General features: G+C 45.8%; 1 protein-coding gene across 4 annotated transcripts in view; it reads right to left on the bottom strand.

Annotated features, from left to right (window-relative positions):
* Positions 1 to 13,653, bottom strand: part of LOC126427381 (neprilysin-2) — a 617,471-nt gene that overhangs the window by 330,855 nt on the left and 272,963 nt on the right. The gene's annotated exons all lie outside the window — the stretch shown is intronic.

Here is a 13,653-nt window from a genome sequence, read left to right as displayed (position 1 = left end):
CGTAACAACACTTTATGAAAATACTAGAACAGTTATTGAAAAACATTCTATTACTTTAGTGTACTCTAGTGGGCACAATTGAAACTAAAATCACAGTCCCCTATCCAATACTGTCCTCTATCGGCTGGTACATAAACTACGTGCGCGTCCAGTCTCGCGTCACCATCTGTCACTGTCCAGCTCTGAGACACATCTCCCACTTTTCCGCCTCCAAGGCAGGATCGTTATACGGCGCTACGCCTCCATTGGAATTTCGTGAGAAGATTCCGTCGCAACGAAAAATGCCTTTCTTTTAATGATATCCATTCCAAATCCTGTATCATTTCTGTGACACTCTCTCCGATATTTCGCGATAATATAAAACGTGCTGCCTTTCTTTGAACTTTTTCGATATACTCCGTCAGTCCTGTCTGGTAAGGATCCCACACTGCGCAGCAGTATTCTAAAAGAGGTCGGACAAGCGTAGTGTACGCCGTCTCGTTAGTACGTCTGTTACATTTTCTAAGTGTCCTGCCAAGAATACGCAGTCTTTCGTTATCCTTTCCCACAACATTTCCTATTTGTTCCTTCCAATTTAAGTTGTTCGTTATTGTAATACCTAGGTATTTAGTTGAACTGATGGCTTTTAGATTAGACTGATTTATCGTGTAACCGAAGTATAACGAATTCCTTTTAGTAGTCATGTGGATGACCTCACACTTTTCGTTATTCAGGGTCAACTGCCACTTTTCGTACCATTCATTTATTTTTTCTAAATCGTTTTGCAGTTTGTTTTGATCTTCTGGTGACTTTATTAGTCGATAAACGATAGCGTCATCTATAAACAACCGAAGACGGCTGCTCAGATTGTCTCCCAAATCGTTTATATAGATAAGGAACAGCAAAGGGCCTATAACACTACATTGGGGAACGCTAGAAATCACTTCTGTTTTACTCGACGACTTTCCGTCAGTTACTACGAACTGTGACCTCTCCGACAGGAAATCACAGATCCAGTCACATAACTGAGACGGTATTCCATAAGCACGCAATTTCACTATGAGCCGCTTCTGTGGTACAGTGTAAAAAGCCTTCCGGAAAATCCAGAAATACGGAATCGATCTGAAACCCCTTGTCAATAGCACTCAGCACTTCATGTGAATAAAGAGCTAGTTGTGTTTCACAAGAACGATGTTTTCTAAACCCATGCTGACTGTGTGTCAACAGACCGTTTCCTTCGAGGTAATTGAGCTTAGCGACAAAAATCTCACATGGTCAGACACAGTAAAATACCTTGGCATCAAGTTAGATAAGAGGGTGACATTTAGAGACCACGTCACAGAATCTGCAACAAGGCTTCAGGAACGGTTTTCAGACTCCATCCCATCAATAAAGGCCATACAATAAACATGCCTGCAGGGCACACATCCGTTAGCCAAGGTATATGATCTCCAAGTTCAACTAACTGTTCACTGGGTGGAGAGAAGTAAGCACGAACGGTCCATGACGACCACCTTTAAATATTTTTCTTTTTATGTGGAATCTTAGAAGTACCAACAATGACGGGTGTTCAAAAAGTCTCTCTGCAGAGTCGTATGATAGCCGAGCGTGTCGTATGCCGCATTGAGTATACCGAAATGAAACTCAGTAAAATACAACTTATTTATTTACTGAATATTCATTTTTACTTACAAATTTTCACATTAAATGTTGAAAGTGTCCCCCGTGTTGTTGAATACACAACTGAATTCTTCTTATCATGTTTCCAAACACAAGCTTTAACATTTCTTCTGTAACAGAAGCAGTGAAAGTGGATATTACAGTTTTCAATTCATCGATGGATTTTGGACGGTTTTTATAGACAGTTGCTTCCGCTGCACCCCAGAAGAAAAAGTCAGGTGGTGTTAAATCAGGTGATCGTGGAGGCCAAAGTCGCTGTGAAATTATGCGATCACCAAAAACATCAGCAAGCAGTGACATTGAAACGCGATCTGTATGCGCGGTTGCGCCATCTTGTTGAAAATAACCGTTCAGTATTTCACTTTATACAAGTTCTCCTACGTGTGGGTACAGAATATCACTGCAGTATCGTTGTGCGTTTACTGTTACGTTGAAAAATACGAGACCCACAATCCAAACTCCTATTTTCACAGAATGAAGTGGTTCCGCATGAATACACAATGGATTTGCAGTACTCCAGATACGAGAATTTTGCGAGATCATGTACCCGGATAAATGAAACCACCCCTCATCAGTGAAAAACGTTTCATTAAGAATATCCCTTCCATTTTGTTGAACGAAATTTTCGAACCACTGGCAATAATGCAGTCTCTTGCCATGATCAGCATTTTTCAGTTCTTGCACGACTGTCATTTTGTATGGGAAAAGTTCTAATTTTTTCCTTACAGCTGTGTGGGCCGTTCCGACACTAACATCGATTTCCTGGGCGAGTTTTGTTACTGATTTGTTCAGACTCGTGAACATTTTATCAGAAATATCGAGTAGTTTATCCTCAGACAAAACGCTAGGACGACCACTTCATCGGTGCATCTGTCACTGATCCCGTATTTCGAAATTTGTTACTTGAATCTCGCACAGTATTGCGATGTGGGAGTGTTGGTTGTCTCCGGGGAAGCTGAATTAAATATTTGACGAACTGAAACTCTGTATTTACCGCCAGCTTTGAACACTTGTTCGACCGAAACCACACGTTCTTCAAAGGTTAGCATTTTAACAGTGACAAAAACGAAACAAGCGAACAAAGGAACTAAAACGTTCACGTCAACACGTAACGACACACACCAACGATAATACTGACGCTGGCTGAGATAAGCGAAACAGTGGAATGTTGGCAGAGTCCACTTGAAGGGCAGCCGAATAATCATACGGCACGCGCGGCTAACAATCATACGGCACTGCGTACACACTTTTTGAACACCCCGTATTATGAAAGGATAGTTGCTACTGCCCATACAGCGGAGATACTGGGTCGCAGATAGGCGCAACGAAAATACTGACACAAAACAAGCTTTCGGCCAACGAGGTCTTTGTCAAAAATAGAAAACACACACACACACACGCAAACGCAACTCACAAACTGCAGTCTCTGGCAACTGAAGCCACACTCCTTCCTGGATTTTCCGTTGGCAGAAGTACTAAGCCAGTTCATTGTTGAATTTTTTCACTTCCGAAAAGCATTTGACTCAGTACCACACACACGCTTTATCACGGAAAAGAACAATCGTATGGTGTGTTAAGCAAAGTTTATGTGACTGGACTGAGGATTTTTTTGGGAAGAAGGTCGTTGCACATTCTCTCGGATGTAGGTCATCTACAGATGCGCAGGTAATTTCGGCTGTGCTCCAGTGTGTTGTCCTTCCTGTTCACTTTGTACGCTGTGTCCCTGGGCAGCTGGTCAATATTCTGAGATGCGACTTTTATTTGTTTATTTCTCAAGTAAAGACCTGGTGCCTATTATTATATAGCCAGTGGTACATTGTGTGAATGGTTCAAATGGCTCTGAGTACTATGCGACTTAACTTCTGAGGTCATCAGTAGCCTAGAACTTAGAACTAATTAAATCTAACTAACCTAAGGACATCACACACATCCATGCCCGAGGCAGGATTCGAACCTGCGACCGTAGTGGTCGCTCGGCTCCAGACTGTAGCGCCTAGAACGGCATGGCCACTCCGGCCGGCAAATTGTGTGATTTTACATCTTATATACACTCCTGGAAATGGAAAAAAGAACACATTGACACCGGTGTGTCAGACCCACCATACTTGCTCCGGACACTGCGAGAGGGCTGTACAAGCAATGATAACACGCACGGCACAGCGGACACACCAGGAACCGCGGTGTTGGCCGTCGAATGGCGCTAGCTGCGCAGCATTTGTGCACCGCTGCCGTCAGTGTCAGCCAGTTTGCCGTGGCATACGGAGCTCCATCGCAGTCTTTAACACTGGTAGCATGCCGCGACAGCGTGGACGTGAACCGTATGTGCAGTTGACGGACTTTGAGCGAGGGCGTATAGTGGGCATGCGGGAGGCCGGGTGGACGTACCGCCGAATTGCTCAACACGTGGGGCGTGAGGTCTCCACAGTACATCGATGTTGTCGCCAGTGGTCGGCGGAAGGTGCACGTGCCCGTCGACCTGGGACCGGACCGCAGCGACGCACGGATGCACGCCAAGACCGTAGGATCCTACGCAGTGCCGTAGGGGACCGCACCGCCACTTTCCAGCAAATTAGGGACACTGTTGCTCCTGGGGTATCGGCGAGGACCATTCGCAACCGTCTCCATGAAGCTGGGCTACGGTCCCGCACACCGTTAGGCCGTCTTCCGCTCACGCCCCAACATCGTGCAGCCCGCATCCAGTGGTGTCGCGACAGGCGTGAATGGAGAGACGAATGGAGACGTGTCGTCTTCAGCGATGAGAGTCGCTTCTGCCTTGGTGCCAATGATGGTCGTATGCGTGTTTGGCGCCGTGCAGGTGAGCGCCACAATCAGGACTGCATACGACCGAGGCACACAGGGCCAACACCCGGCATCATGGTGTGGGGAGCGATCTCCTACACTGGCCATACACCACTGGTGATCGTCGAGGGGACACTGAATAGTGCACGGTACATCCAAACCGTCATCGAACCCATCGTTCTACCATTCCTAGACCGGCAAGGGAACTTGCTGTTCCAACAGGATAATGCACGTCCGCATGTATCCCGTGCCACCCAACGTGCTCTAGAAGGTGTAAGTCAACTACCTTGGCCAGCAAGATCTCCAGATCTGTCCCCCATTGAGCATGTTTGGGACTGGATGAAGCGTCGTCTCACGCGGTCTGCACGTCCAGCACGAACGCTGGTCCAACTGAGGCGCCAGGTGGAAATGGCATGGCAAGCCGTTCCACAGGACTACATCCAGCATCTCTACGATCGTCTCCATGGGAGAATAGCAGCCTGCATTGCTGCGAAAGGTGGATATACACTGTACTAGTGCCGACATTGTGCATGCTCTGTTGCCTGTGTCTATGTGCCTGTGGGTCTGTCAGTGTGATCATGTGATGTATCTGAACGCAGGAATGTGTCAATAAAGTTTCCCCTTCCTGGGACAATGAATTCACGGTGTTCTTATTTCAATTTCCAGGAGTGTATATTCGGTTTTATTACTAGTACATTTTTTGTTGAAAATTTTTCAAAAGGGTAAATAAAAAACATATACATAGTTTTCTTTAAGCTTTTTGCTAACTTAGATAATGATAATAAATAAGATACATAATAGGTTGTAGATGAATTTTAAACTAAAATTAAAAGTGTATTTAATGAAAGAAATAAGAGAGACAATTTTACTTACACATGATGTGACATTCTTCCCTTTATACCTTCTGCAACACAAACGATTGAAGCAATAAAGTCTGGCAAACATGGGCTTTAAAATGCAGACCTGAAATTTAGTCGTATAATAAGCTTTGCTTCTCTGGATGTTCTGGAAAACTACTGCAGATACACGTCTGGGATATGTATTGTTAGATTCACAAGGCCAATACCACCAAAATAAATAGAAATCGTGCTTACTTCAACCTCGTACAGTTTTGGAATGGCTTCATACACTATTGGCCATTAAAATTGCTACACCACGAAGATGATGTGCTAAAGACGCGAAATTTAACCGACAAAAAGAAAATGCTATGATATGCAAATGATTAGCTTTTCAGATCATTCACACAAGGTTGGCGCCGGTGGTGACACCTACAACGTGCTGACATGAGGAAAGTTTCCAACCGATTTCTCATACACAAACAGCAGTTGACCGGCGTTGCCTGGTGAAACGTTGATGTGATGCCTCGTTAAGGAGGATAAAAGCGTACCATCACGTTTCCGACTTTGATAAAGGTCGGATTGTAGCCTATCGCGATTGCGGTTTATCGTATCGCCGCATTGCTGGTCGCGTTCGTCGAGATCCAATGACTGTTAGGAGAATATGGAATGGGTGGGTTCAGGAGGGTAATACGGAACGCCGTGCTGGATCACAACGGCCTCGTATCTCTAGCAGTCGAGATGTCAGGCATCTTATCCGCACGGCTGTAACGGATCGTGCAGCCTCGTCTCGATCCCTGAGTGAACAGATGGGGACGTTTGCAAGACAACGACCATCTGCACGAACAGTTCGACGACGTTTGCAGCAGCACGGACTATCAGCTCGGAGACCGTGGCTGCGGTTACCCTTGACGCTGCATCACAGACAGGAGCGCCTGCGATGGTGTACTCGACGGCGAACCTGGGTGCACGAATGGCAAAACGTCATTTTTTCGGATCAATCCAGGTTCTGTTCACGGAGTCATGATGGTCGTATCCGTGTTTGGCGACATCGCGGTGAACGCATATTGGAAGCGTGTATTCGTCATCGCCGTACTGGCGTATCACCCGGCGTGATGGTATGGGGTGCCGTTGGTTACAGGTCTCGGTCACCTCTTGTTAGCATTATCGGCACTTTGAACAGTGGACGTCACATTCCGGATGTGTTACGACCCGTGGCTCCACCCTTCATTCGATCCCTGCGAAACCCTACATTTCAGCAGGATAATGCACGACCGCATGTTGCAGGTACTGTACGGGCCTTTCTGGATACAGAAAATGTTCGACTGCTGCCCTGGCCAGCACATTCTCCAGATCTCTCACCAATTGAAAACGTCTGGTCAATGGTGGCAGAGCCACTGGCTCGTCACAATACGTCAGTCACTACTCTTGATGAACTGTGGTATCGTGTTGACGCTGCATGGGCAGCTGTACCTGTACACGCCGTCCGAGCTCTGACTCAATGCCCAGGCGTATCGAGGCCGTTATTACGGCAAGAGGTGGTTGTTCTGGGTACTGATTTCTCAGGATCTATGCACCCAAATTGCGTGAAAATGTAATGACATGTCAGTTCTAGTATAATATATTTGTCCAATGAATACCTGTTTATCATCTGCGTCTCTTCTTGGTGTAGCAATTTTAATGGCCAGTAGTGTAGTTCTGTCGCAGGCTGCTAGCTGGTGTGGCCGAGCGGTTCTAGGGTCTTCATCAGTCTGCAACCGCGCGACTGCTACGGTCGCAGGTTCGAATCCTGCCTCGGGCATGGATGTGTGTGATGTCCTTACGTTAGTTAGGTAGTTCTAAGTTCTAGGGGCTGATGACCTCAGATGTTAAGTACCATAGTGCTCAGAGCCATTTGAACCATTTTTTTGCGCAGGCTGTCGACCACCGTTTGCTCGGATGCATTGCACGTCAAGAGGCTGTGGTTAGGTTGGCATACGAGTGTAAATTTAGCGATCCAAAACGAGTTGTCTGCCGTGGTTCAGTCATTGCTCATTTAAAATCAGCTGTGGACAGAGAGCTTTCGACATCGGCCCCCGTTGCATGAACAGCATTTCAGCGGCCATGTCAACTGACCTGGCGTACTTGCGTGTCGCCTTGAATTGAGCGGTAGGGGATGTGACAACGATGTAGCTCTAAGTGGCAGCCGTCAGCTATCAAGTAATTTTAAACGGACTGTAGCGGTTTGGTCACACAACGCGACACACCCAGCTCCTTGTGACTGCTTGTAGCACATTACACGGAAAGATAGTCCGAGGTTGACCGCAACCGGTATTTCTAAAACAAGCTATACGTAATGCGGGAGTCTCTAATTACGCAGAGATGACGGTGGGCAGCTGCCAACCAGTCGAAAGATTGATGACGAAGAAGACGACAAAAACAATGAAAGAAAACCATTTTTTGCGACAAAGTCTTCATTTGTTTTTCAAAATGTTCGTTCTGACTCTGGTACGTCTAAAACATGCTTCTTCACGTGGTCCAAATAGATGGCCATTCTTTTTTTTTTTTTTTTTGACATGAGGGAAATAAAGAGTTCTTTGGGCGATGATTCAGGTGATAACAGGCAATGAGACATTTTGTTCGTGGGTTTTTCCGCCATTGAATCAAATTTCTGAAGAGCTGCGAAGCAGGTGTCATTGCAAGATGCTTCATGCGACACTTTCCGCAGTTTTACCTGGTTTCGTCGATCACTTGTGGCAAGTAACTTGTTGTGTGCCATTCAGAATTATTTGGTCTTCTATTCCCTAAAAGCCGGCCACTGTGGCCAAGCGGTTCTAGGCGCTACAGTCTGGAACCGCACAACCGCTACGGTCGCAGGTTCGAATCCTGCCTCGGGCATGGATGTGTGTGATGTCCGTAGGTTAGTTAGGTTTAAGTAGTCCTAAGTTCTAGGGGCCTGGTGACCTCAGATGTTACGTCCCATAGTGCTCAGAGCCATTTGAACCATTTTGAACCATCAGAACAAAATCGCTTTGGTTCAGTACGAGACGCTTGGACACTTCCCATGTTGAGAGCCCTTCCTGGCACAAAATAACAATGTGGACGCGATCGAACCGCGGTATTGACCGTCTAGGCATGGTTGAACTACAGATAACACGAGCCGTGTACCTCGTTCCTGGTGGAATGATTGGATGTCGGACCGCCTCTGTATAATAGGCGCCGTTCATGCATGGTTGTTGTATTTCGTGAAATATTCATAGTGATCACCGACTCGTACAGGAAATTTATTTTCTTTGTTATGAGACCCGTGTGTTAACTGCAGCACCCAGCATACGCTACCGAGACCAGACAGACAGCAAGTGGTCACGCTTTCTGCTCCGGCGTGCGGAGTGAGCGGTAAGTGTGAGTGTGTGTGTGTGTGTGTGTGTGTGTGTGAGAGAGAGAGAGAGAGAGAGGGAGAGAGAGAGAATGTGCGCGACTGTACGGCGTTGCCTTCCAGTTGACCTCCAATGTTCTCGCCGACCTTGCTTTCCGTCGAGTGGACACCAAGTTTCCGTCACAGCTGGCCAGGCTGCAGAGGTAACGGACTGGCACTGAAAAGCCTTGGTAAATATCATCCACATGGAAATGATTTTATTTCACGACTGCCTAGTTCTCATGTCCATGCATGTCTACATTGACACTGTGGGTACGGACGGGCAAACGAGAGCGTGAGTATGGAAACGCGTAGCTGTGTGTTGCGGTCTCCAAACCGCGTACAGAAGGTTGTCGCACGGATTATGTGGGAATACGTAGACTAGCAGCGTTGAGCGAACAGAATTTCGCGGAAGCACGAAATGAGCTTCCGCTGCTGGTCTGCCAGAGAAATATCACTGCGTTCGAGTTCAGTATTTCTAATGGTAACTTCGTTGACAATTTGTGTCTCTCCACCTGACTAATTTCGTACTCATCGAGGCATTGGCTTAGTTTCAGAAAATACACTACTGGCCATTAAAATTGCTACACCAAGAAAAAATGCAGATGATAAACGGGTATTCACTGGACAAATATATTATACTAGAACTGACATGTAATTACATTTTCACGCAATTTTTGTTTATAGATCCTGAGAAATCAGTACCCAGAACAACCACTTCTGGCCGTAATAACGGCCTTGATACGCCTGGGCTTTGAGTCAAACAGAGCTTGGATAGCGTGTACAGGTACAGCTGCCCATGCAGCTTCAACACGATACCACAGTTCATCAAGAGTAGTGACTGGCGTATTGTGACGAGCCAGTTGCTCCGCAACCATTAACCAGACGTTTTCAATTGGTGAGAGATCTGGAGAATGCGCTGGCCAAGGCAGCAGTCGAACATTTACTGTATCCAGAAAGGACCTGCAACACGCGGTCGTGCAATATCCTGCTGAAATGTAGAGTTTCGCAGGGATCGGATGAAGGGTAGAGCCACAGGTCGTAACACATCTGAAATGTAACGTCCACTGTTCAAAGTGCCGTCAATGCGAACAAGAGGTAACAGAGACGTGTAACCGATGGCACCCCATACCATCACGCTGGGTGAAACGCCAGTATGGCGACGACGAATACACGCTTCCAATGTGTGTTCACCGCGATGTCGCCAAATACGGATGCGACCATCGTGATGCTGTAAACGGAACCTGGATTCATCCGAAAAGATGACGTTTTGCCATTCGTGCACCCAGGTTCGTCGTCGAGTACACCATCGCAGGCGCTCCTGTCTGTGATGCAAGCGTCAAGGGTAACCGCAGCCACGGTCTCCGAGCTGATAGTCCGTGCTGCTGCAAACATCATCGAACTGTTCGTGCAGATGGTTGTTGTCTTGCAAACGTCCCCATCTGTTGACTCAGGGATCGAGACGTTGCTGCACGATCCGTTACAGCCGTGCGGATAAGATGCCTGTCATCTTGACTGCTAGTGATACGAGGCCGTTGGGATCGAGTACGGCGTTTCGTATTACCCTCCTGAACCCACCGATTCCATATTCTGCTAACAGTCATTGGATCTCGACCGATGCGAGCAGCAATGTCGCGATACGATAAACAGCGATCGCGACAGGCTACAATCCGACCTTTATCAAAGTCGGAAACGTGATGGTACGCATTTCTGGTCATTACACGAGGCATCACTATAACGTTTCGCCAGGCAACGACGATCAACTGCTGTTTCTGTATGAGAAATCGGTTGGAAACATTCCTCATGTCAGCACGTTGTAGGTGTCGCCACCGGCGCCAATCTTGTGTGAATGCTCTGAAAAGCTAATCATTTGCACATCACAGCATCTTCTTCCTGTCGGTTAAATGTCGCGTCTGTAGCACGTGATCTTCGTGGTGTAGCAATTTTAATGACCAGTAGTGTATGTGTCAGTCATCGATCTTTGGATACGTAAATGATACTCTTCCAAGATGTTTTGCTAGTTACAGAAATCCACAGGCTGACAATTATTGAACTATACGGCATCAGCCGTTGAATCGTCAGAACATCGATGCTGTCGATGACCTCCTGAATGGCTATTTTCATCTCAATAACGGTTTTGGAGTTATTGCTGCACACCTTGTCCTTAATGCAGTCCCACAAAAAGGAGTCGCGTGTGTTCAGATCCGGAGAATATGGCGGCCAATAGAGGCCCATGCCAGTGGCCTCTGGGTACCTCAGAACCAGAGTGCTCCTCGAGGACATCAGACACTCTCCTGCTTCGACGGGGTCGAGCTCCGTCTTGCACGAACCACATCTCGTCGAAATCAGGTTCACTTTGGATAATGGGGATGGAATCATCTCCCAAAACCTTCACACACCGTTCGGTAGTCACCGTGCCATCGAGGAATATCGCACCGATTATTCCGCGACTGGACACTGCACACCACACAGTCACCCGTTGAGGCTGAACGGACTTTTCGATTACGAAATGCGGATTCTCGGTCGCCGAAACGCGCCAAATTTGATTACATCCCATCATGCCTAGCGGCCAACTGTGCAGTTTGAACGTCCTAAGGGAGACCGTCAAGACATTATGACGATTTTATTTCATTAAGTTCAATAATTGTCACGCTGTAGATAGTGGTTTGTGCATTTTAAGAGCATAAAATTAAAAATTAAGTGACTGGTATGACAGGAACGATCATTCCACACAAAAACATCTCGCACACATGGGCTTTAAAGTGCGTACCTTACGGGCTATTGAGCACTTCCTCGTCTTCGATACTGTGAAACACATCTCTTCCGCTGCAAGATCTTTGCTTTCCATATTGTTTTAAAACAACAAAATATGGTACAGTAAACGTGGTGCATATCTTAAAAGCTATGAGCAGTTGTTCATGTTCGCTACTGCAAAACACATCTCTTCTGCTGAACAAGAGGTCATAGCTCACATTCTAGAGCCTATGTTTACCAGAAATTTTTTTGTTTTTTTAATCCATACCATCTCGTCACAATATATGGAAAGGAAAATGCTTGCTGTAAAAAGGATTTATTTCAAAGTTTGGAAGATTAAGACGTGCTTACAGCTCTGAAGATACGCATTTTAGATCCAATATTTACTAGACTTTTTTTTGTTCCCAATGATCGTTCCTGTCATATCTCTGAATACTGATCATTCCTCCTCAGTCACCCTCTATAACTGGTAATGGTGAGAGATAAAAATGTCGAAAGGGAATGAATCAGCTGGTGATAATGAAATGATACACTAAAAGCAGTGAACGAATATTGCATATTTGGACAGTACAATGACCAAAGTAGAGACGATAAAAAATTCAGGTTGTCAATAGGACGAAATGGGTTTCTGAAAAAATTTTTGTCAAATATAAATGTAAGTGTTAGGAATTTTTTTGTGAAGATATCTGTATGGAACTGAAACGTGGATGACGAGCAGTTCAGACAGAAGGTTGTGAAACAGTGATGCCACACAGGAAAATACTTAAGATTAGGTGAGTAGATCGTGTAACTAATGAGGAGTTACTGAACGAAACTGACGCAAAATTAAATACAGGGTGTCCCAGAAACGTTGCGACGAGCTTCGACGTGTTGCAGGGGATAAACTGCGGATGGAAACCCGTGTCCGAGGTCATCATCCACCGAGGCAACAGAGCACACAGCCTTCATGGTGAACACTGCCGTCCTATGCAGCACCTAGCTCCATCTTTTCCTCCAGCGATCGTGCCAGTAAATCGCGATCACTAAAAACAAACAACATTGCGAGTCGTTCGTGTACGATCCGTCAGAGTAAGAGTCACGTTTGCTGCCGAAGGGGTGACGTTGCGGTAGGCGCCGGACAGTCTATGGCGTCATTCGATGACGTTTCGTGGCACGGGTTCCTATCTTCGATTTGTTTCTCAAGATACCTTCAACAAGCCCTCGAAATTTGCCGCAACATTTCTGGGACACCATGTACACGGCACGACTAAAAGAAGAGATCGGTTGACGGGAGTACATGGATTGTCAATTTGGTGACCAGACAGCCAGTCACTGGTACCTGAATAAGGCCTAATACTAAAATTATGCAGTACTACGGGAACAAACTGAAAACCAACACCTGAAGGTGGCAGTGACTCATTTCAGAAACAATCTCACTGTCTGTGTTACTAATTCAATAACACCTTCCGACGGAAGAGGGCAACAGTATTTTGCATGACGAAAGCAGTTATTGACAAAACAAACTTGAAATTACGTATAATTCGAGATCCAGCGCTCCTATATATGCCGTCAACACTGAATCACATCAATTTGCCCTCAAGAGAGCAGTGTGTCACGTTAAACACTTCGGACATTAGCCTCAATATCACATAATAACGTCTGTAAGCAACAGCTTTATAATTCTACAGATAAAACATACGGACTTCAGTGCAGAAACCTGATATTACAGGCGCACAGATCGCATGTTTCATTTCACGCAAGCGCACAACGTAATCAGTGTTAATGGGCAACACAGTATTAACTGAGTCGCATATGTCGCCACTAATGAAAATTTGTTCGTAGCCGGTAGTCGAAGCCTTGATATACTACTTAACAATTAACAATTAGACTATTTAAATATGTCTCCAAGAATGACCAAAACTTTGTCACTGACGTTCCCACCCATGATTTCACTACCAGATGTTCTACCACGAATCATGTGTGAACAGAATAGCAACAACGGGAAAACGGAGTCTCGCGAAAGCAGGAAGAGTTAGTATGGCACAGAAATTTTATTACATTGATTTCAGCACTTCTGAGAAAGGCTCAACTGATATTTCGAGTCATTGCATTTTGACTGAGATCATCCTCATCGAGTCATTGATTTAATTTCAGTAAATATAATTGAACTCATGTTAATTTAAATTTCGATCGGTGGTTACGAAAATGATAAACTTCCGCAATGTTTTTGTT

Source organism: Schistocerca serialis, chromosome 11 (genome assembly GCF_023864345.2).
Source record: "Schistocerca serialis cubense isolate TAMUIC-IGC-003099 chromosome 11, iqSchSeri2.2, whole genome shotgun sequence".
NCBI lineage: Eukaryota > Metazoa > Arthropoda > Insecta > Orthoptera > Acrididae > Schistocerca > Schistocerca serialis.
The sequence above is the reverse complement of the archived record's forward strand: the minus strand, read 5'-3'. Positions and strand labels throughout refer to the sequence as shown.